The sequence below is a fragment of the Equus przewalskii genome, chromosome 3, assembly GCF_037783145.1.
Source record: "Equus przewalskii isolate Varuska chromosome 3, EquPr2, whole genome shotgun sequence".
In the NCBI taxonomy this organism is placed as follows: Eukaryota; Metazoa; Chordata; class Mammalia; order Perissodactyla; family Equidae; genus Equus; species Equus przewalskii.
In genome coordinates this window covers 102,116,789-102,139,323 of record NC_091833.1, presented here as the reverse complement: position 1 = coordinate 102,139,323, position 22,535 = coordinate 102,116,789, and positions in this window count along the sequence as shown.

Genomic DNA, 22,535 nt, shown 5'->3' with positions numbered 1-22,535 from the left:
TCAATTTTATGCAAGATGTCTGGTAGAAGTCAACGTCATTTTCTTTCCTGTGGCTATCCAGTTCTTCCAGCATCAATTGATGAACAGACTTTCTTTCCCCGTTGAATTGCTTTGGCACCTTTGGAGTAAGTTACGTGAATGTGTATCTGCGGGTCTATTTCTGTCCTCCGTGATTTTCCATTGATCTTTTCATCTACATTTATGCCAGAATTACACTTTCTAGATTATAGCTTTATATTAAGTCTGGAAATTAAGCAGTGTAAGTCATAAACTTTTTCAAAATCGCCTTGGTTATTCTAGGTCCATTGCACTTCCATATAATTTCTTAGAATCACTTTGTCAATTTCTATCAAAAAGCCTGTTAATATTATGATGGTGGTTGCATGGAGCTTCCAGAACATTTTAGGAATAATAATGTCTGAACACTATTGAGACTTCCAGTGCAATATGAAGATGCGTCTCTCCCCTTACTTAGGGCTTCTCTGTGTGCTCAGAATTGCCTTGTAGTTTCCAGTTTATAAGTCTTTCACATCTATCATTACATTTATTTAGAAGTATTTTGTTTTCATATTATGAAACGGGTATTATTTTATTTTCCAATTATCCATTGATAATAAATAAAAATACGTTGATTTTTGTATACTGTCACATTCCTAAACTTACTGTTTTTTGTGGTTATTTTTGGATTCTTTGGAATTTTCTACATAGAAAATCATGTCAATTGAAGATAAAAACAGTTTTATTTTTCCCTTTCTAATCTATGCCTTTGTGGTCATTTTCTTCCTTTCACTGGTTGGGACTTGAAGTACAACATTGAACAGAACTGGTGAGAGTAGATGTCCTTGCCTTCTTTTGGAATATAGAACCAAGGGATTTAAGGTTTCAACATTAAGTATTATGTTAGCTGAGAATTTTTGAAGACATCCTTTATCAGATTGAGGAAGTTCCCCCTAATTTGCAGTTTGCTGACAGTTTGCTAACATGAACGTGTGTTGAAATTTTTCAAAAGTTTCCCTGTATCTATTAAAATGATCATGTGATTTTTCTCCTTTATTCTATTAGTTTGGCAAATCACATTAACTGATTTTTGGATGTTGAAACAATCTTACATTCTTGGAATAAACTCTACTTGGTCATGCTGTGTTATGCTGTTGACATATTGAGGATTTCACTTGCTAGCATTCTGTCTATGTATGTTCATGAGCCTATTGATTCTCACGAACACAGACATTCTTGTAAGGTCTAGTCAGGTGAGTACTGCCTTATGATTTTCTGAAAATGTCTGTGGAAGGGTGATGTTGTTTCCTGCTAACATGTTTGATTAAATTTACCAATATCATTATCTGGGTGTGGTATTTTCCCTCTAGGAATGTTTTTAATTAGGAATTTAATTTATTTAACAGATAAAGGGCTATTCAAATTTTCTATTTTTTTCTTCTTGTGTTTGTTTTTTATTGTTTGGTTTTGGGTTTTTTTTGGTGAGGAAGATTGCCCTGAGCTAACATCCATTGCCAATCTTCCACATTTTGCTTGAGGAAGAAGGTCCCTGAGCATTAACATCTGTGTCAGTCTTCCTCAATTTTGTATGTGGGATCCTGCCACAGCATGGCTTGATGAGTGGTGCATAGGTCCATGCCCAGGATCCGAACTCGCAAACCCTGGGTCTGCAAAGCAGAGTGTGTGAACTTAACCTACACCACTGGGCCAGCCCCCTCCTTGTGTCTGTTTTTAAAATGTGTGGGCCTCAAGAAATTAGTTCATTTAATTTAAATAATCAAATTTATTGTCAGAGCTTATCCATATTATTCCTTTATTATCCTTTAAACATCTGTAGGATTGTAGTGATGTCCATCATTATTGATATTGATCACTGTGCTTCCCTCTTTTTTCCTTGATCAGTTCATCTAGACATTTATTAATTTTATGATACTTTTCAAAGAAATGGCTTAGAATTTTATTAATTATCTCCATTTTCATTGATTTCTACTCATATTAATTTTTTTCCTTCTTTGTACTTATTTTGGGTTTAATTTACTCATTTTTTCCTAATTTCTCAGATTAATTTCAAACCTCTTTTCTTATATAAGCATTTACTATTTTAGCAGTGCTTTAGCTGTATTCACAAATTTGGATACAGAGTTTTTCTCACCATTCAGTTTGAAACATTTTCTAAATATCCCTGTGATTTCTTCTTTGACACATGGTTAACTTAGAAATGTGCTACTTAATTTCCAAATATTTGAGAATTTCATAAATACATTTTTTAGTGATTTCTAATTTTTATCAGAGAATATAAATTCTTTGAAACTTACTTAAAAACAATTTGTGTTCTGTAGTTTTGGGGAGTAGTGTTCCGTAAATATAAATGAGGTTAGGAGAGTTGACAGTATTGTTCACTTCTTCTACATTCTTACTAAATTTTTTGTCTAATTGTCCTATCAATTAGTGAGAGAGAAGTGTTAAAACTATAACTGTGAACGCATCTATTTTAAGCTCTTGTTTAGGTTCAAAGTGCATGCACACCTTTAGAATTGTTATATCTTCATGACGAATTGACTCAATCGTTTAAAAATATCCTTCTATATCTATTGTCATGTTCGATATCCTGAAATCTACTTTGTCTGATATTCATATAATCAGAGTATCTTTTGAGTAGTGTTTCCATGGTGTTACCTTTTTTGATCCTTTTATTTTTAGCCAGTCTGCTCCTCACGTTTAAAATGGATCTCTTGTAATAGCATATAATTAGATTTTGCTTTTAATTCCCTATTGTCATTCTGCCAATTAATTGGAGTGTTCAATCCATTTATACTTAATATAATTATTGATATGGTTGAATTTTAAGCTACCACCTTGCTATTAGTTTCCTATTTCTGTCATCTGTTCTTTGCTCTTTTTTTTTCCTTTTCTGTCTTCATTTGATAAATCAGTCCTTTTTAATTATTTCTTTTTATCTCCACTATTAACTTATTAGTCTTCTCTCTTATTTTTTATTGGTGGTGGACTTTGTTATTGCTTTAGGGATTACAATATGTGTCCTTAATTTATCAGAGTCTGTCATAATGTTTTGAAAGTAATGATATGTTACTTCATGTGTAATGTAAAATTCTTACAAAGTATAATTCCTTTTACTCACGTCCCTTTCTCAAACCGTTGTCATAGGTTTTACTTCTACATATGCTATAATATCCACAATCTATCATTATTAATTTGCTGTAAATAATAAAGTAGCTCTTAAACAAAGAGAAGAAAAAAGTCTGAAATATTTATCCACATACTTGCTATTTCTGGGTGTATTTCCTTTGTGTTTCTTTGTGTTTCCATCTGGTATCATTTCTCTTTAGTGCAAAAAACTTCCTTTGATATTTATTATGTGCTAGCCTGTGTTAAGGAAATCGCTCCACTTGTGTTCATTTGAAAATGTTTTTATATCACTCTATTGTATAAATAGTATTAGGGAAGTAAACCAGGCATTTAGTCTATAGTAAGATGAGAATCAATAGGAGGAGTAATTTAAAAGAGTTATGGAAGTGAATGGAAGATGCACTTTATCCGATCTTGAAGGAATCAGGAAAGGTTTACAGTATAGGTGATATCTCAACTATCTGAAAGATGAAAAGAATTAGGCAGATTGGTGAGTGAGAGAAGCACAGTGGTCAGTTGAGAGCTTTTCAAGCAAAGTAGAAGATAACTTACATACAATATATAATAAACATATAATATTTAATATACTATATTACATATTATATAAGATATGATACAAAATGCTACAGTACATTTAGATGGTTTCCCTTATTCTCTCCTTTTTCTTTTAATTAACTGTTCATTTACTATTATAAACATCAGTGAGTGTCTGCACATTTCATCTGTATGTACTTGTATTATTTACTCAAAATAAAACCCCTAGAATTAAAATTTAGAGGTGAAAGGTATGCACATTTTTTATCTTTTAATACTTAGATACTAAATGGTGAAATTCCTCCCAGAATGATTATATCAGTTTGCATTCCCACCAGCAGCCAAGGAAAGTATTAAGCTTTATGTTTGTGGAGCTTACAGCACAATTGTTGAAATCTCAGGTTCCTCATTAGTCCTTCCTTCTCTTCATAGTTGTGGTCACCTGCAGATCCATCTTTCCTAATTTCCAGGAAAACTCCAGACCTTAGGTGGAGACTGCTAGGAAACCTTCAGAGCATCATTCTTGGTGAGATAGGTAGCCTCTTCTTCCAGGTCAGCTCCATCATATGCCCTATGTATGCCTGAGCTCTGACTCCATATGCATCCTTGTTTCCTGATCTGATAAACTGCTTGGGATCCCAGTTTCCTACAAAATGAGACTCCTGATGTACTGTTAAACTTTTCCCTCCTAAGAATTGAAGACTTGCCGCTTAGTCTCATTCCTGTTTCTGGATCCACCCTGGAAACAATGGATAAAACCTTCTAATGCCAATTGTTTCCCTGTACTTCTCGACATCACCCATCTTGAAATCAATGTCACCGTGCTCCATTCACGCATAAGAAGGCTCCCTACAGGCCATTTTCAAGTACTTTGATTACATTCACACTTAAAAAAATCTTTTATATTATAAAAATCTTCATAGCAACATCCAAAATTCATTTTTACAACCTCAATTACATCAGAGACATTCATGCATAATGAACACAGAATAAAAATAAGCAAGACAGAATAACTTTAATTTGAACATAGTTTGAAATTCTTTGTTGACACAATGAAGAATATCTCTGCCTGCTAAGGTAAGCTATCTGGAAAAGAAAGTCTCTTCCACTGAATTTTTGAACTCACATTTTACTAAAATGTAAATCATCTAAGAAAAAAAAATCCTTTAATGGGAACAGATTCAAAAGAGGTTATATTTTGCTTGGTTGTTCATATTTTGTGAATAAAAACATATATTTGCATTTTATTTTTTTACTTTAAGGGTCCAACATTTATAATATTGCATCATAAATCAACAACTTCTTGTGTCTGCCCATTAACAAAGTTTTGTGTGGAATACAGCTACATACATGGTGTATATCTCATTAGTTTTTAAGATGCCCATGGAGAAGATAAGCCGTATGGACCTACACAAATATCAGCTAATTCTAGGCAGTATTCTTACTTTAGGGTTTGAATATCTTCTTGTGATTTGCAGACACTAATCCCAATTTCCTCCTATTCCCATACCTTGCCCCAGAGCAGTATGGAAGATCTGAAAAAGTCAGTAAGGAAATAATGGGAAAAATCATTATATTTTATATTTTAGTGCCCTCACTACCACACTCACACACACACACACATCCCCAGAAATACCTATAAGCAGGGTCATTAATTTGTTCTTATCACAGGCAACAGGCATAAAGTGTGCATTCACAGGATGGAAGCATGCCAGCACTCCCTCTGTCACTGTCTGGTGACCTTTAGCTAGACCAGAGGATATGGAACTGAAATCTCAGGTTAGGAGTTTGTTGGTGTTCTTGCTTGCTTGCTATCAACGGCAACCTGAAATGTGAAGTGGACACATACATAGACTTCTCTGTCCAGGGAGGTTGAAAATTCACCCCTTTTATTTTATTTCCTCAATTTTTACTACATAGCCTAGCCATTCTTTCAAGTCCCATCTCAAACTTCACTTCCTCCATAAAAACATTTTCTGATCTCTCACAGCAAATGGGAGGGCTCTTCTTTCAGCTTTCCCACCACTTGTTTTCTCTCTAGGTGGTTTACATAATTTGTAATATAAATTTAGAGTTGATACAGAGGAGGAATTGGAGAGTCTTATGGGATTAGATAGAAGAGACACATCACCCAGAGGAAGTCAGGCAGATTTACAGCATAAGTGGTACCGAACTAACATCTCAAAGATGAAAGGAGTTAGGCAGACCAGCGAGTTATTTCCAAACCTCATTTACCTTAATTTCTTAATCAAGTACTTACTTTGCACCAAACACTGTACTAAGTATTTTCAGTGCTTTAACATGCTTTCTCTGCTTTATAATTTCTTATATTCAGGTTAAAAACTATGGGATTGTCCTTGACTTGTGTTTCCTCTCACACCTCACTTATTGGCCATCAGAAAATCTTGTTGACCTTTCTGTTAAAATAAATCCAGAATCCAACCCCTTCCCACCCCTTCCGCTGCTACCATCCCAGCTCCAGTCACCATTTTCCCTTGACTGAGTGACTGCGATAGCCTCCAAATCCCTCTCCATCTTTCATCATTGTCCATGCTCCTGCTTCTCCCTATGCTTCCTACTGTACTGCAAACTTAAGTCTGATTATGTCTCTCCTCAGTGAAACTCTACAATGCCCCCCACCTCATTACCTCAGAAGAAAGCCCAAATCCCCGCAGTGCCTACGATCCTACACAACCTGCTCTTTCCCTCTTGTTCCCTTCCTCATCTCATTTCCTAAAACGCTTCCCATCACTTACTCTGCCCTAGTTTCACAGAACTTCTTCTTCCTGCTTCAACCTGTCAGGCTTGCTCCTGCCTCAGGGCTTTGTACTGGCTGTTCTTTGTCCCTGAATTGCTCTTTCCAGGATATATGCTGGCAATCTTCCTCTCCTCCTTTGCTCAAATGGAACTTTCTCTATGAAGCTTTCCCTGACTACCATATTTGAAAGTGTAGCCCCCTCCCCAGTCCCTATTCCCAGATTCCCCCATCCTCATCTACTTTTCTCTTTTTCCCCATATCATTTATCAACTCATCACGTAAGATACAGTTCACCTCCTTATTACATCTATTGTTTAGTTTCAATCTGCCCCCCGCCAGAAACTGAGCCATATAGGGCAGATATCTATCTGTATTTTGTTCACCAATATATACCAAGTACCTATTCCAGTCTTTGGCATAGAGCAGGCACTCAATGAATATTTGACCACTGAATAAATTAAGTTAATCATTTCAATAAGCCTACGAGGTAAGAACTCTCTTACACTATTCTAAGAGAGAACTATGTTATCTACTCAGGCAGTTATTGGAAGGGTAAAGATTCAAATACCCTCCAGAGGTCACATCCTTCGTCCTGACTCCCAGTCTATTATGCTTCCTAGTACTATCCTGTGATCCTCTTGAGAACAGGAATGCTATATATTCCACACATCTTGATATTACATCAGTGATATACACACTACCTTGCACTCAGTAGGTGCTCAATAAATATTTATGTAAATTGTGTTTGGTCAGCTTTTCCCAAGCAATATACCTTTGTCTGCTACAAGGGTATTCTTATAGTGGCTCTATAACACTTACCCTTCGAACACATGCTAACCTAAGAGTCACGGAAATGATCTGAATAAACCAAGGCCCAGAGGGGTCCACTGGCCTACCCAAGGCTGCACAGATACTTAGAGAAAAAGTCAAGACAAGGACCCAAATCTTCAGACTCTGAAGTAATTTTGCCTTTTGTAATTTCAATTTTTTAAGTAGGTATGTCTATACCATTCGGGTACAAGCTAACAAAGGCAGGGACTGTGTTAGTCCCCTCTGTGTGCCCTGCAGAAGATGTATCCCAATGGTAGGGACATCAAGAGTATCCAACAAATATCTATTTATTTCAACAAGGCCCAAGCTGCACTGATACAAATAGTAGAACCAACACAATTTACCTCGATCGTCAAGCAGAGATTATGAGGAGAAGTAAGAAATGAAACAGCCTCACGAAACAGCTAATAAGCAATCAATCTCACCTTTAAAAGTGATCACAGTTTCTAAGATGGAGTTGGGAATTAAATAGAATTTGGAAGATTTTCAATCAATATTCTCCATGGTTTTCATCTTAATTTAAAGGGAAAAAACCCCAGCAAGGCCCTGAGCAAGACTGATAGACTGCTCTTTGATCAATTCCTTCCTTGTCCCAGTTGTAAAAACAAAACCATAAATAATACTAATTCTTATTTTGGCTAAATAATTTTCAGCAGCATGGGTGGACGGTGACAGCCCGAGTAATCACGGATTCATCATTGCACAAAGCCCAGTATCGGGTCTGTTCTCCTTCCAGGGCATTATCAAAAAACTGGGGCTCTCCTAGAGTCAAACTGAAAACCTGTTAAATAATTTAAAATTTCCATTTGTGTTTAAATAACTTTTCTTCCATTTCAGCAAGCAGCTTGAGAATAAAAGCATCAATTCTCATGACTGATAAGACATGGCCCAATACTTATAACTTTTTAGCTTAATTTTTCTTTCTAATGGATGACTTTTGACTTCTGCAAAACCAGTAAATTTGCTTTGGACATATGCTAATCTCAAAGGCCTTTCTGACAATGCCTATAACTTTGCGCAGACACTCCGTGTCTAACATGAAAATGCTACATAATTCTGTAGCATGAGCAAGAAAATCAAATTAAATCTAAAAAGAGGGAACACAGAAGAAAGGCATTTAAAGAGAAGTTGACAGAACCTGGCCTTCATCTCAGGCAGCAGGCTTTTGAAAAAGGTAGCCATTTTTTATGAATTGAAGCTACCAATGGCTTTAAAATGCCAAGGATTTCTGTGTGTAATTGAAACTAATATGAAAGTTTGGGTGTGCATCATATAGAGTCCCATAAATGTCTTCTTTCCCTTATTCAAATCTCTCTCTCTCTCTGTGAGAAATTTATTTTAAGAAATTGGCTCATGTGATTTGTGAGGGCAGGCAAAACCAAAATCCACAGGGCAGGCTGGTAGACTGGAAACTCTCGGGCAGGAGCTCATGTTACAGTCTTGTGGTAAAATTTCTTCTTCCTCAGGGAAATCTCAGTTTTGCTCTTAAAGCCTTTCAACTGATTGTATGAGGCCCATTGACATTATTGAGGGCCATCTCCTTTACTTAAAGTCAACTGATTGTAGAAGTTAACCACATCCACAAAGTACCTTCAGGGCAACACCTAGACTAGTATCTGATGGAATAACTGAGGACTATAACCCAGCCAGGTTGATACATCAAACTAACCATCACAGGGAGCTGATGGTTAGTGGCAAAGACAGACGTTGAACAGACACCTACACACACATTATCTAAATGACAACTGCACTATGAGGCATACAGAGGAGTTAGGCTAGTCTAGGGAACACAGAAGGCTTCCCGTCAGCAGTAACATTCAAGCAGACACCTAATAAATGAACAGGAGTTGGCCAGGCCAGAAGGAGAGGAATTGCATTTCGGGCATTTTGTGTGTGCTTATAAAAAGCCTTGAGTTGAGAATGAACCTGGCACATTTGAGAAATGGAAAAGAGGCCAGGAGAGCTGGAGCTTGCAAAGCTTTGCACCCAAATGTCCTTAGTGAACAAAGCAGAATTACCAGGCAGAACTGAAAGCTTTGGTTTCCACTGGATCCAGGCACCTAGCCTAGACATGTTTAAGATATCTTTGGGAGAAATAGAATGTTTCTTATTCTATTGACTCCATGATTAAAATCTTCTCATGGTCCTATTACCTATAGAATAAAACCTTTGTCCTCTGAAAGTTTTTAGGATCAGGTACTGCCTTGCTGTCTTGATGGCAACTTCTACCGCTTTCCTTCCTAACTACCGTGCTCCCATCGCACCTTTAGTTCTCAAACTTGCCAGTACTAGTTCAGACTCAGGGTCTCAGAGTTTGTTCTTTCTTCTATTCTTATCACCATTCCCCAAGATTTCACACAGCAGGATCCTTCTCAGCTTTCAGATCTCAGCTCAAAATACCATCCTTCTTCTTCCCAATTTCATCATTGCCATCTGACACTGCCTTATTTGTTTGTTTCTTTCCTTACTTTCTATCTCCATTCACCAGCATAGAAAGTCTGTAAGAAGAGAGACTTTGATAGTAAGCATTTAATACATTTTTTGAAGATATGGATTAAACACATTTGGTAAATAATCTTTGAGCTTAACTATTCATCTCTAGTGTGAGACTAATAATGCATATTTTGTCTGTCAACAGGACCACTCAGTCATGTGATAGAACATGTGTTTGACACACTTGTAAATTGTACGGTGCTGTAAAAGTGATATTCTTTATGTACAACCAGGCTTAATTCTTTCTAGTTGACTTTGAAATAATCTTGTATTTTTGTTTTCTGCTTGGCTTCTTTGTCAACACATCCATGCCTCTCAAATAATAAAAGATCTAGAAAGGGACATGATTTACACAATGTCCCAGACAAGCCATCACAAGGTAATGAGAGATGAAGAAAAACTGTTATAAGTCTGTCTGATCTGCATAGTAGCAGAACCATTTTAAAATTATGCATTTTTTATGCATTTTTTAGTTGAAGAGAAATGTCATAAGCCTATAGTAAGGTGGATGGATGAGGAGAAAGAAAACAATTGTAGAATATGATGAATACTGGTCCAAATCTTAGCTACTTGTTCAATCTTTGTAAAAGGAGTGGATAAAGATACTTAGCAAAAAAGGGAAATCATGAGGATTAACTGGGATATATAAAAGCATATATCGCTAAGCCTGGGACATAGCAGGTGCCATAAAAAAATTATTATTATTGCTGCCACAATAACACTCAAATGGTGAGCGTAGCATTTTATACCATGCTATCCATATTGACAGACTGTGGATGATCAATTTAGGTTACGCTAGAGGAGATGCAGGAAGGAACCACTGAGTTGTAGGTATCAACATAATGAGGGCCAAGTGATCACTTTTAGTTACAAATAAAAGCATTTCAGAACGCCCCACCCTCAGCAGCTCCAGGAACTAGCTTCAAAACTCAAAATTGCTCCATATTTCTTGAAGTTATTTTCATCTCGGTAGAGAAAACACTGGCAAAGATAAGTGAAGCCTGAGCTGAGAGTTGTCCAGCCAAGAATGATAATATCGACTAGCTTTAAAAAGCCTGTTCTTCCTGTTTCTTGCAGATGTCAGAGCCTGTCTAATGGGTGACCCTATGGCTGCTGTAACAAATGGCAAGGAGTTTTCAGGGCATTTTCCTTCACTTGATAAAAAGCTGATTCCTTGGTTCTCTCCTCATTGATTCACTTTCTCTACTCCTTTTGAAATCTGCCTCTTCAAAGAGTCTATAAAGACCACAAAACAGGACACTTGGAAACAGAGGGAAATGTTAGCCTGGCTCCCTCACTTTTCACAGGGTCTTGCTTTGGCCTCCCCTCAGCAGGTTAGACAACCCCTTTTTCATTTACTCTTAGAACTGATTGTCGTCTAGTCAAGAATAGAAAAGCCACTGCCTTGTGATTCTGCAGCAGCTGTTTTATTTGTTTGTGTGGTTGGTTGTCTACGCATCTACCATAATTTTAAAGTGTTCATTAAATAAATAAGGCAATGCTCCTTTTAGTAGAAAGCTATGGCATCTTGTTAAGGTTTGAGATGACTGGGAAGGCCAGATTTAATGAAATTGAGTTCAACTGACTGTTTCCTATACACTGGAACTGTTCTAGGAGCTGGGGATACAACAAATATAAGACACAGCTCATACTCTTAGAAAATCCTGCCTTTTAGGGAGGAAAGACCATGAAACAGGTAATCTTTTACATTGTGGCTAGTTAGAACATTGAGTGACGGGAGCAAAAAAGAGGGCACCTAACCCAGATCAGAGGCTGGGGAGGGGAAGACTATGGATGGCTTCCTGGAGGAATGAGGAAATCCAACCCAGGATACAGAAGCCCTTCTCAACATATAATTTCTGAGAGCACGTGGAAAGATTAGAAGCCAGCGATACGAACGTAGAAGTAGGGCCAATATCTGAGTCACCAGGTCACATGGAGAAAAGTATGAGCTCAAACCAGGTTCACTTAGATAAGAGGCGATTTCTCGTTGGTTTTTCCATCTCTGTTTTGATTTTGAGGAAAACGTGATCAAAAGAGAGGACTGAGAGGAAGACAGTGGAAGTAAAGTCCTATTACCTGAGATGGCAGAGTCAGCACTTAATGAAATCCAGTGCTTGCAGGAACAGACGGAGCGACTTTAGAACCGACGTCAGCAGAACTGCTGAAAGCCTGGAATAAGCCACGTTTCCAAGACTCAAAGAGGCAGATAATGTGCTCAAAGCCTTGTGCCACCAAAGCTTCAAGCACCTGCAGAGGCTCCTTAAATCATGGTATGTGTCTGACTCAGAAGACACAAAGACAGGGGAAGAGTTTTACAAGACTTTAGTTAAAAAGAAATTGAAGAGCAGAAAGGAGTCTTAGATATATTGCTATATATTCCTTCCTTCTTCCTTTAAATTGGTATTTTATTATACATTATATTATTTCTTTGAGCAGAATATGCTTATTAGTGTTTACCAGCTGGTTTCAATGAAAAATATTTTGTTTAGCAAAGTAAAGTGGTCATGGGAAGATCTGAGCCGGGGAGACTTAACCTCATGGAGGCTCAGGGGACTCCTGATCAGCCTTGGGACCATCTAGTTATAAATACTCAGATCCGCAGAGGTGAGGTCAGCTGGGTGCTTTCAAGCCTGTGAAGATAAACCAATTTCATGATGGTAAATGCACTAGGAATCTTTGGTCTAGAGAAAGAAACATGGCATAAAATGTGGTGAAGGAAATTCTCTCTCTCCACATACATAAATACATATATATACATACACATAAAAGTACATACATATTTGTGTATATAGTGTAGGGGAGGAAGACATTTTCTCTACCTGCTCTGGGTTCTTCTGGCTGGAGTATGAATTAACTTCACCTGAGACAGAATAACAGGAGAAAATTAAACAAAGCTGTATAACATGTATACATGGGAGAGGCTCAGGCAAACTGAGCAACTTGCCAAAATGGTGTAAGTTCTCCCCTTAAATACCACCCTCAGGTAAAGACAAAGGAGGATGTCGGGGATGCGGGAGTCGATCATGGGAGGTTACCAAAAAGTACAGTAAACAAGGGTAAGGTTATTACGCAGATTTAAGTCCTTGCCTTCTGCATTGATAAGAGTTTCTAGAGATAAGGCCATCCTCCCTTCTTCCTAGAACAGAGAGGGAGACACCTTTACAGATGGAGATTTCCTTTACAAATGTAAATGTCTCTTAACAAAGGGTAAGTAAATTCTACTTTTCAGAGTCTCTTTCCTGTCTGCAGTTTTTTAAAAATAACCAGCCCAAAATATTCCTCATACCAAAGAGACATATCTTGGGGTGGCCAATTCCAGTCCCCCACAATAGTATACAATTTTCTATATCAGCTTATTTTCTCTCTAAAAGCTTTAGCAAGATGGACAAAAGACATGCTTCTGTGTAGGTCTCCCTTTTTTAAAAAACTTAACACCTTTGATCTATGGGGGATAGTAATTGATTAACCCGGAACTAAAGTTCTCAAAATGTCCCAACAATTTTTTTTTACCTCTGAGTCTTTTGACTGATCTGAAGAGACTCTGGATTCATTTCCAGTCCAAGCAACTCTTCGGAAGTGTAAAAATCAATCAACCTGGATTTTTTTCCCCTAAACTTTTTACTGTTGTTCTTTTCTTCTGTTTTCACATTATATGTTGTTGGTATTTGGGGGCAAAGAAAGGAGTTCTGGTAATTAGAACAATGAACTGTCAAGCAGCTAGACAGATACAATAACAAGGCTGCTATCCGATACAAAAGCAATTGCACCATCCTCAGTCTTTCTTCTAGACTTTTTGGAAAATAAATAGAGAATATGAGACGTCATATAATTGCCTATAAAATGTTAAGGAATTAAAAATAAAAAGACTTAACAGCAAAGGATCTTAATTACTTCTTAGTTTCTCCTGGTTGATAACTGATACTTTTGTCTTACTTCTCCCATGTTTCCCACATGTGCTTATGAGTCTCTTAATAACACGGTTTGATGTTCAACAATTGAATAAAGCATAATTTGAGTGGGAATTCCTATTAACATCCAATATTCATTTACAGAGCCTGTTTTCCATTATGTTGCTATTCCCCTCATGCGCAGAGTTGATAATGTAGTACAAAATCTGCAATTATAAATGCCCATGGTGAATACTACATCTGAAGCTCAATAGGATATTACTGGGGAAATTTGCATGTGGCAATCTGACCGACCAACGTTTCTGATTGTCTCTTAGTGTGTAAAGAACATGGTTTTAAAAATCTGGTTTTGCATTTTTTTAGGCCTATCCCCACATCTTCCCCTCTTATCTTTTAGAAACTTCTTTGCAGTCAGACAAGAGGGCAATTGTATTCCAAGGAAAGAAGCCATTACAAAGTCTTGCATACTCAAAGCATCATGGTTTCACTCACTTAGAGGTGAGAATAGCTCTGCACTCTATCCCAATTGAACAAAATACCCCTAATTAGAGCTAAATTACTTAAAATTCTACAAAGAAAGCACCTAATCTAGTATATTGGTAGAAGACGACTTTTTGATGGTGTTCAAACTTTGGGTTTTAAGTGCTTCTTTCCATCAGAAGGATGAATCAGAAGGAAGATGAGTTTAGAAACAAGGAAGAGAAAGAACTTCCTAGAAACAGTAAGGCCTTGTCTACTCTCTGTGCCATCTAGAGCAGCCCACTGGCTAAGCCACTATGTTTTAAGTGTTACTTCTGTGGAATGAGATTGGAGAGGTGGCCAAATGAATAATTGTCTCCTATCAAACTTATAGTTATCAAGAAATGTCAGCCTAGTTACCAGCCTCAGATTATCATGGTAGATAAGCAATGTTCTGTGGGGACTGCTCTGCAAAAAAAGAAACTATGACCTCATACATCCTGCAAACTCTGCCTCTTCTATTTATTTTATTCTATTTTTGAGGAAGATTAGCCCTGAGCTAACATCTGCTGCCAATCCTCCTCTTCTTCCCGAGGAAGACAAGCCCTGAGCCAATATCCATGCCCATCCTCCTCTATCCTATATGTGGGACACCCACCACAGCATACTTTGACAAGCAGTGCCACATCCACACCCGGGATCCGAACCAGTGATCCCCGGGCCACCAAAGTGGAACATGCAACTTAACTGCTGCACCACCAGGCTGGCCCCTGCCTCTTCTATTTAAGTCTGCAGATATCTGCTGGGCATGTACTCTGCCGGACTCAATGGGAAAGCGAAGAATAAATTCTGGATCCATGGTTCCCACTGCTACAGAGCCCGCCTACCACCTTTAACACTCTTTACTTTTAGAATAAAGTTTTCAAAACTTAATAGGTCCAACACACACACACACACACACATACAATTTACACACAAATCCCATCTCTGTCATCTTTACCTAACTTCTTCCAGGGACAAGTAGTCCATATAAAATACTCTTTCTCAGCTTCTTCTAGGAACTAGACATGGGCTTAAAATGTAGATTTAAGCACTTGAATGCTTTCAGCATGACCAAAAAACCCTGAAAATTTGTTAAATAGATCATAAGATGATAAAATCTCAGAGTTAGAGAGAATTTAGGAGTTACTTAATAACCGTATACCCAAGTAAGATAGAAGGTATGCCTTAGCCAAAATTAATCAGATCATTAGGACATTTAGAACTCCTACTTCTAGGCAACTATAACAAAATATATTCATCACCTACTAGTTAATTAAATGGAAATCAAATGAAAATATACTTTGCTGCCAGAAGGCTAGAATCCTTGGCACTGATTAACTGTATCGATCGAGGTACTTTTCATTAGATCTTCCTGGGAAGGGATGATTACAAGTAGTTGATAGAGACAAAATGCACAGGCATGGGTGGATGTTTGTGGTGGGGAGGAAAGTATGTACTGGCACCTCCTCACAACCCCTAGTCCAATCTGTCCTAAATCTCCAAGATTCAAAGTAGATTTAGGCTCCTGTGGGTCCCTGTTGCTTCTACTTCCTGCTTCCAATGGTTTCTGAATTTCTACCTTGCACTGCCTCCTCCGCAACTCTCATCCTTTTTATTTTCACCATTATCCTACCTCTTTGCACCACAATGAAAAACACTCAGCTTCCTTCATTCTCCCAAAACAAGTACTTTCTCAGTCCTCCTGAGTGTAGCTACCTTTGGATTAAAGTTTGAGAAAATGGGAAGAGGTTAAAGCGAGGCACAGGGATGGCAAATGTAAGTTGGAATATTAGACTTTAATGTCCTCAAACTTCAAGTCCATTCCCATCACGGGGAAAATTTCTGTTGGTCATGCCCTTTTGTAGGATCCTATTTCCTGCCAAGTTTCTCAAGCTCCTCTCCTAATTCCCATCTCTCTCTCTCTCAGTTTTTCCAAGCCCTCGTTCTCTCCCCTCCACCTTCAATAGGGCCCAAGGAGAAGGACAACTCCTTCCACTATCAAAAAACACCATAATGGTGTTTGGAATTTTGCCTTCCTCCAAGATCAAGAGATTCATTTCACTGCCTTCTTTACAAAATATTTCTCTCCTTTTCTTCATCCACTCACTCTTTCAATAAAGAATTATTCAGTATCTACTATGCTACTATGCTAGGTTTTGGGAAATATGAAATTGTTATAAATAAATAATTCAATCAAATATGGTCAGATGAAATACTTAAAAATTCTTGTTTCCTTATCTCTACAATGGTTATGAATAGCCCAATGAATGGCTCGATTAATTTTGAGTCTTCTTATTTTGGATAATGACTAGTTCGAAACTGGTTATTTGAATTTAACTGATTGATTTTCAAAATAATGAATGCTTTGCCTTCAACTAGCTGTTTTTGAATCTCTTGAAATGCCAGGCATAGCTTTAAAAAATCTGAAAAATATCCCATCATAACATATGCTCATGTCTAGGAGAGAACACAAACCTATTTCTAAAATTTAGCACTGTCGGCACAATAAAGCTTTCTGTCCACGTCCCTCTGCTTTATGGAGAACTTGATTACAGTCAATTCAAATGATTTAATTTTCAAGTGTTTTGATACTGGTTCCAAACCACCTTTAGAGAGTAGGTACATGGTAACAGAAACTGAAGAACTAATATAACGTGGTATCTCCAAGGAATTACATAAGCAATACTTAAGTATATCTATTTGAAGGTGTAACAGTGGACTTCTGTTTGTTTTGGTAAATGTACCATGCTAACTGTACCCTTTACGATGATAACAACCTTCGCTGCTTCTTTGGAGGAACAGCACAATAACTCTCTCAATTCAGTGGGCATTTTAGTCATGACCCAAGTGAGGAAATGTGGTAGGTTGTGTGTCAGCTGAGTCAGAGAGAACACCTCAGGCTGGGAAAATTATACTTGGTCATAATGATATCTGAACTGAAATTTCCAGGTGTCTGCGCTAAGCAGAGTGAGTCATCGCTTGGGCAGTGCATTCAGAAGGTCCTAAATACCCACTCCTAAGTGCAATATAAAACCTACTTTGTTTCCAGAAATGGTCAGGTTTTATGTCATTTTATTATCTTCAATTTCTTTCTATCACATGTCAGGTTAATCTCACAAGAGATCCTCTGCCTCCTGGAATGATTTCATATATTGTTGTTCCAAGGAGAGCGGGAGAAAGAAAAGCATTTGAATATAAAATTCTGCTTTGGAAATGATTGCAAGGGGGAAAATAGTATGTAATAGCAAAAAGAAAGCCTTGGCTCAGGCCCTTTACAGCAATAACTCTTTCTGACTCATTTTCCGTGATTGGCCTTCTCTCAAAATGAAATCAAGGGTAGTGGATATCTAAGCTTAGCAACCCTCCATGTTCCAATGTGCTTCGCTGTGGGATTTTTGGAGCAAAGCTGGTCTTAGCAAATTGTGACGCAGGTGAAATTCGGCTTAGTGAGGGCTCATCTCCCCGCTCCCAGTTTTCTCACCATCCCTTCCTCCTGAGGTGTCATTTTCTAAAAGCCTTCAAGACCCAAAAGTAATCCAATAATGGGTTTTCAGACACCCTGACATTTTAGATTATGGGTCTTCCAAGGACCAGATAAATCATATCTTGTAGAATATAGTTTGTAACTATACAAAGGATGGCCACATTTGGAAGAGCTACACAACGTTTCACATCAACTCCTTCCCTCCACCTACTTTTTCTCAATTTACATTTCCTTTATTAATGAACTTTTAAGTTGAATATGGCGACCTAACTCTTTTAATGACTGCCTACTATGTGCCAGGCACAGTGTTTCTACATATAATATCTCACTTAGTCTTCACAACTCCACAAGGTAGATATTATCATGCCTGTTTTAGAAAAAGGAAATGGAAGTTCAAAGAGATTAAGTAAATGGCACAAGGAGCTAAGCAGTGTTGATCCTGACTCGAACCCAAGTCTTTCTGTCTCCAAAGCTACAATCTATCCAATATATCACTTCACTTCTCATCTAGCTCTGGAGATTACTCAGGACAGACAAGAAGGAACCACAAGGCCTCATGTTACTATGAGCTTCACTGGAATGCAGACCACTCTCTCTTCATATTTACTTAAGATACTTAAACACAGATTTAGTATTTCTTATACCACACATCTCATTTTAATTTCATCAACACAGTTTGTATCCATAAACTTCTGAAATTTGTTCTTCCTTTTAAACTCACTATGTCAGGTCTTGTCTCTTCAAATCTTATTTTATTGTAGAGAAAGAGAACTAAGAGCAGAAATCAAACTAAATGCCCTCATATTCCATTCTGTGGAAAATTCCCACTAAAGTACTCACTGGTGACTCCTCCATAACTACCTGTTGGGGGGAAAAGGAAGAAAGAATGAAGACTGGCCTTTTGAGTTACACAGACCTTGGTCTGTAACACATTTGCTGCCTTCTGCCTTAGGACCTTGAGCCTATTACTCAAGCTTTGTCAACCACTGTGATACACAGCCCTTTCCTTATCTGTGAAATAAGATTAGAACTCCCTTCACTTACAAGGGAGGTTGAATGAAATAATGTATGTTCAATATCTAGTTAGAGAGTTAGCTAGATAGGCCTCCAATATTTTCCGTCCTCTACTCTTTCTGCCAGCCCTCTCCCCAAATTTGCATTCCCTCTGCCTGCAGAAGTCTATCTCCTAAATAACACAGATCTTGAATGGATTGAAATGCCCCTTGTATCTTCTCTCAGTTAAGAGGTGAAATAGCAGTGGTGATGTACAAAAGCAATGCTGTTGAATCATTCGGAAACATTTTGCTCCTAGGAGAGACGATCTCAGAAGGACTGTGCGTGCAATAGTCCAGCTGAATTTCACCCTCATCAGAAACTATGAATCTAACATGATTCCTCTCTCCTCTACCCAACTCCTACTTTTACTTATTGATTAAAGGAAGAAAAAAGAGTCTACTGTACTTGTACAACAAAACAGAATCATGATAAATGCTGCTGAGTTAACAAGTTTCCAGTAGCATCGCATCAAGCTGGGCATGGAAAATAAGAAATAGGAGACTGCTATCAGATAAGGCCTTGAGATCAACTTCATCTGGGGCACTTCATTGTCTCTCGTCCCCCTGCGGTGATTTTTAGAAGGTCTGCAGCATGATAATAAATTTGGCCACCCTACCAAATTTACCAAAACTCTAGCAAAAGACTAGAATGCAAAATCTACCCATCCTGGTAGATGTGATATTTTTCAAAACCCAGTTTAGAATACTATTTCAGTGAAATAAGATGCGTCTGGGCTTTGAATCAAGATTAAGATAAAGACATTTAACTCCTGCGGGACCTTCTTATTTTATTAACTCTGAGTTTTGAGGCACAAAAACTCAGTGAAATAAAAGATTTGGGTTTGGGGGCACTCAAGAGCTAGGAAATTGTCTTGATTATTCCACAGATTTGACTCACTAGGCAGCACTGCCATTTTAATTTTTTTTAAGTAAATATAATATTTGCTGTCTTGGCAACAGAGACTTGGACATCAACCCCTCCGACCCTTAGAAGCAGAATGGGGCACAATAGTCAAATTTCATTTTTTTTAATATATGTATTTCCAAAGTTAATTACCTCATTTCCATGTGACCAGATGACCCAGAAGCTTCTTAGACTAACACTTGCTTAGATTAAAGAGGCCTGCCCTGCTTAATAATGCCTCCACTGAGGGAGAACTGGGTGATATGATGAGTCCACTAGAATGCCCCATTTTCTGTGTCTTGCTTTGTCGTGGCTTGGCTACTCAAAATCTGCATTGCCTGGTTCTGTCTTTCCCCACTGTTGTGATGGAACCTGGAGGTGGTGACAACATTTACTGGGGGAGAAAAGAAAGCCACTTCTCCTCAGTATTAAGTCAGTCACGGTCATTTCAGGCCACCTCAAATCAGAGCACCTGATGTTATATCTCTTCAACCCCTGCTGCTACTGCAGATCCCTGTGTGGACTCCTGGGATTTCTTGAAGGAAGACAGTCCCACTCCTTCAGTACTCCCATGCTCAACCAAGGGTTTTCAAGGCTTGGGTTTCCCCAGGTCAATGAATACATTCATGTATTCAATCATTTTTCATTTATCATTGTCTTAGTTAGCTTGGGCTGTGATAACAAAATACCATAGACCAGGTGGCTTATCAACAACAAAAATTTATTTTTCACAGTTCTGGAGGCTGGAAAGTCCAAGGTCAGGGAGCATGGCTGGATGATGAAGGCGCTCTTCTAGGTCGCAGGCTGCAAACCTCTCCCTGTATTCTCACATGGCCGAAAGAGGGCGAGAGAGCTCTCTGAACACTAACCACACTCATGAGGGTTCAACACTCATAACCTAATTACTTTCCAAAGGCCACATCTGTTAATACCATCACATTGCGGCTTAGGATTTCGACATGGGAACTTGGGGGTTGGGGAGACACAAACGCTGAGTTGACTACACGCATCAATCATAAGGAAAACTCAGTTCCAGCTGTTGAGAACTCAATCATGAGCAAGACACAACCATTCCACTCTCCTGGAGTTTACCTTTTTCCTTTTCTAGTATGCCATTCATCCCAGAGTCACTGATTCGGGAAAGGCATTCATCTTCACCTGCTTGCTGAGCCAGAACCAACGCCCCCACCCTCAACTCTCAACAACCTAAGCCCAGGCATTGATTTAAGACAACTTTCCGACATGATGAGTCTTCCTCTGAGGGCCTCAGTGCCTTTTTTTCTGACAGCAAGACGCTATTAGTGAACAGACGACCTGGATTCAAATCCAGTCCATACTGACCAGCACTTTGGCTTTGAACAAATTGCTTAAATTCTCTGTGCCTCAGTTTCCTCATCTATCAAATGGAGATAATAACAGCACCTACCTCATAGAGTTCTTATGACAGTGCCTGTTCTGTAAGAAGTGTTATGTAAATGCTGATTAAACAAAAAGTGAAGCTTTTCGTGTTAGTCACTATGTGTCCATCATTCTCCTAAAGAGTTTACATGTATTAAATCATTTAATTTTCAGGACACGCCATGAGTAAAGTCCTATACCGGTGACAAGGAAACAGGCCAAGAAACTTTGAACAACTTGCAAAGTTCACACCGTTGTTAGGTTCACAGTTGTTACCTTGCAACCCTAGGATTCAAACGTAGACATTCTGGCTCCAGAACCAGGATTTCTCAAAACACGGATTTTTCAGAGAAAGTTCAGGAACTTGATGTATTATTTTTTGTAGAATTAACTGAGTTCTTATGTAAATTTTCCAGGCAGCCAAGACACAAACATAGTCTTTTCAAGGTGACCTCCTGGAGACTTTCAATTGGCAGTTTCTGTTACTAAACAAAATTTTAGGTTCCCTCTACTGAGACACCCTTTAAAAGGCAGAATTCTAAGATGGTCCCCAAGATTCCCACACTCTGATGTAGAACTGAAACTTAGACCCAAGAACTCACTTGTCTCCATCCGGTCTCTTTTCCTGCTGAATTGCTACCAGATGAGATGAGAAATGTAAATGTGGCCAAATAAAGATGCAGAAGAACTCACATGGTTACATTAGTAAACTGGCTTAATGACTTCGGGTTCTATGAGTCCAAGGATAGACAGGAAATAATTAATTTTTATGTGTGACTTAGATTTAGATTATGGCCTGGAACACATGCAGCTAACATACCAAGGTCATTTCAAGGCTCAGTAGAGGGAGAGATGAAAAGTTAGAGTACATAAAATATGCTTTCTAATAGTTTAGCTTTCAAATAAAGACCAATATGATAGCCAACTCCCATATTATATTAAGAAGCTCATACTGTGGTGGTTACAGGCATAGGCTCTCAAGCCAGGGACCTGAGTTTGAATCCTGGGCCCACCACCTTCTAGATGCATAACCCTTACTTAACTCATCTATCTCAGTTTTCGCATCTGTAAAATTGAGATAATGAATGTAAGTATCTCATAATGTCTTGTGTGCACTAACTCAGTTAACATTATGTCCAAAAAGAATGTCTGAAATATGGTCAGCACTCGCAAATGTTATCCAGGATTTCTTATATTTCAGTTCCTGAATACTTGGTTTGAAAAACAAATCTCTGGGCACATAAATTTGCCAGGTACTTCTGTTATTGAGATTGTGACACATAAATTCAATCACGGTTCATATTTCTTTCAGTTACACTCCATTTTAAATTTACAAATAAGAGTGCTGTTTCACAAGTGCCAGTTTTGCTCAATTAAGAAAAAGAAAACTATGCTTGAGTAAATCAAGTCACTGATTTCAGATGGTACTCAAAGTGGATTAATAGACAACTTCATACCAACATTTTTAACACATTTTCCTTGTTAAAGAGCATTAGTGCATTAGCCTATGTTTTATTAAGTG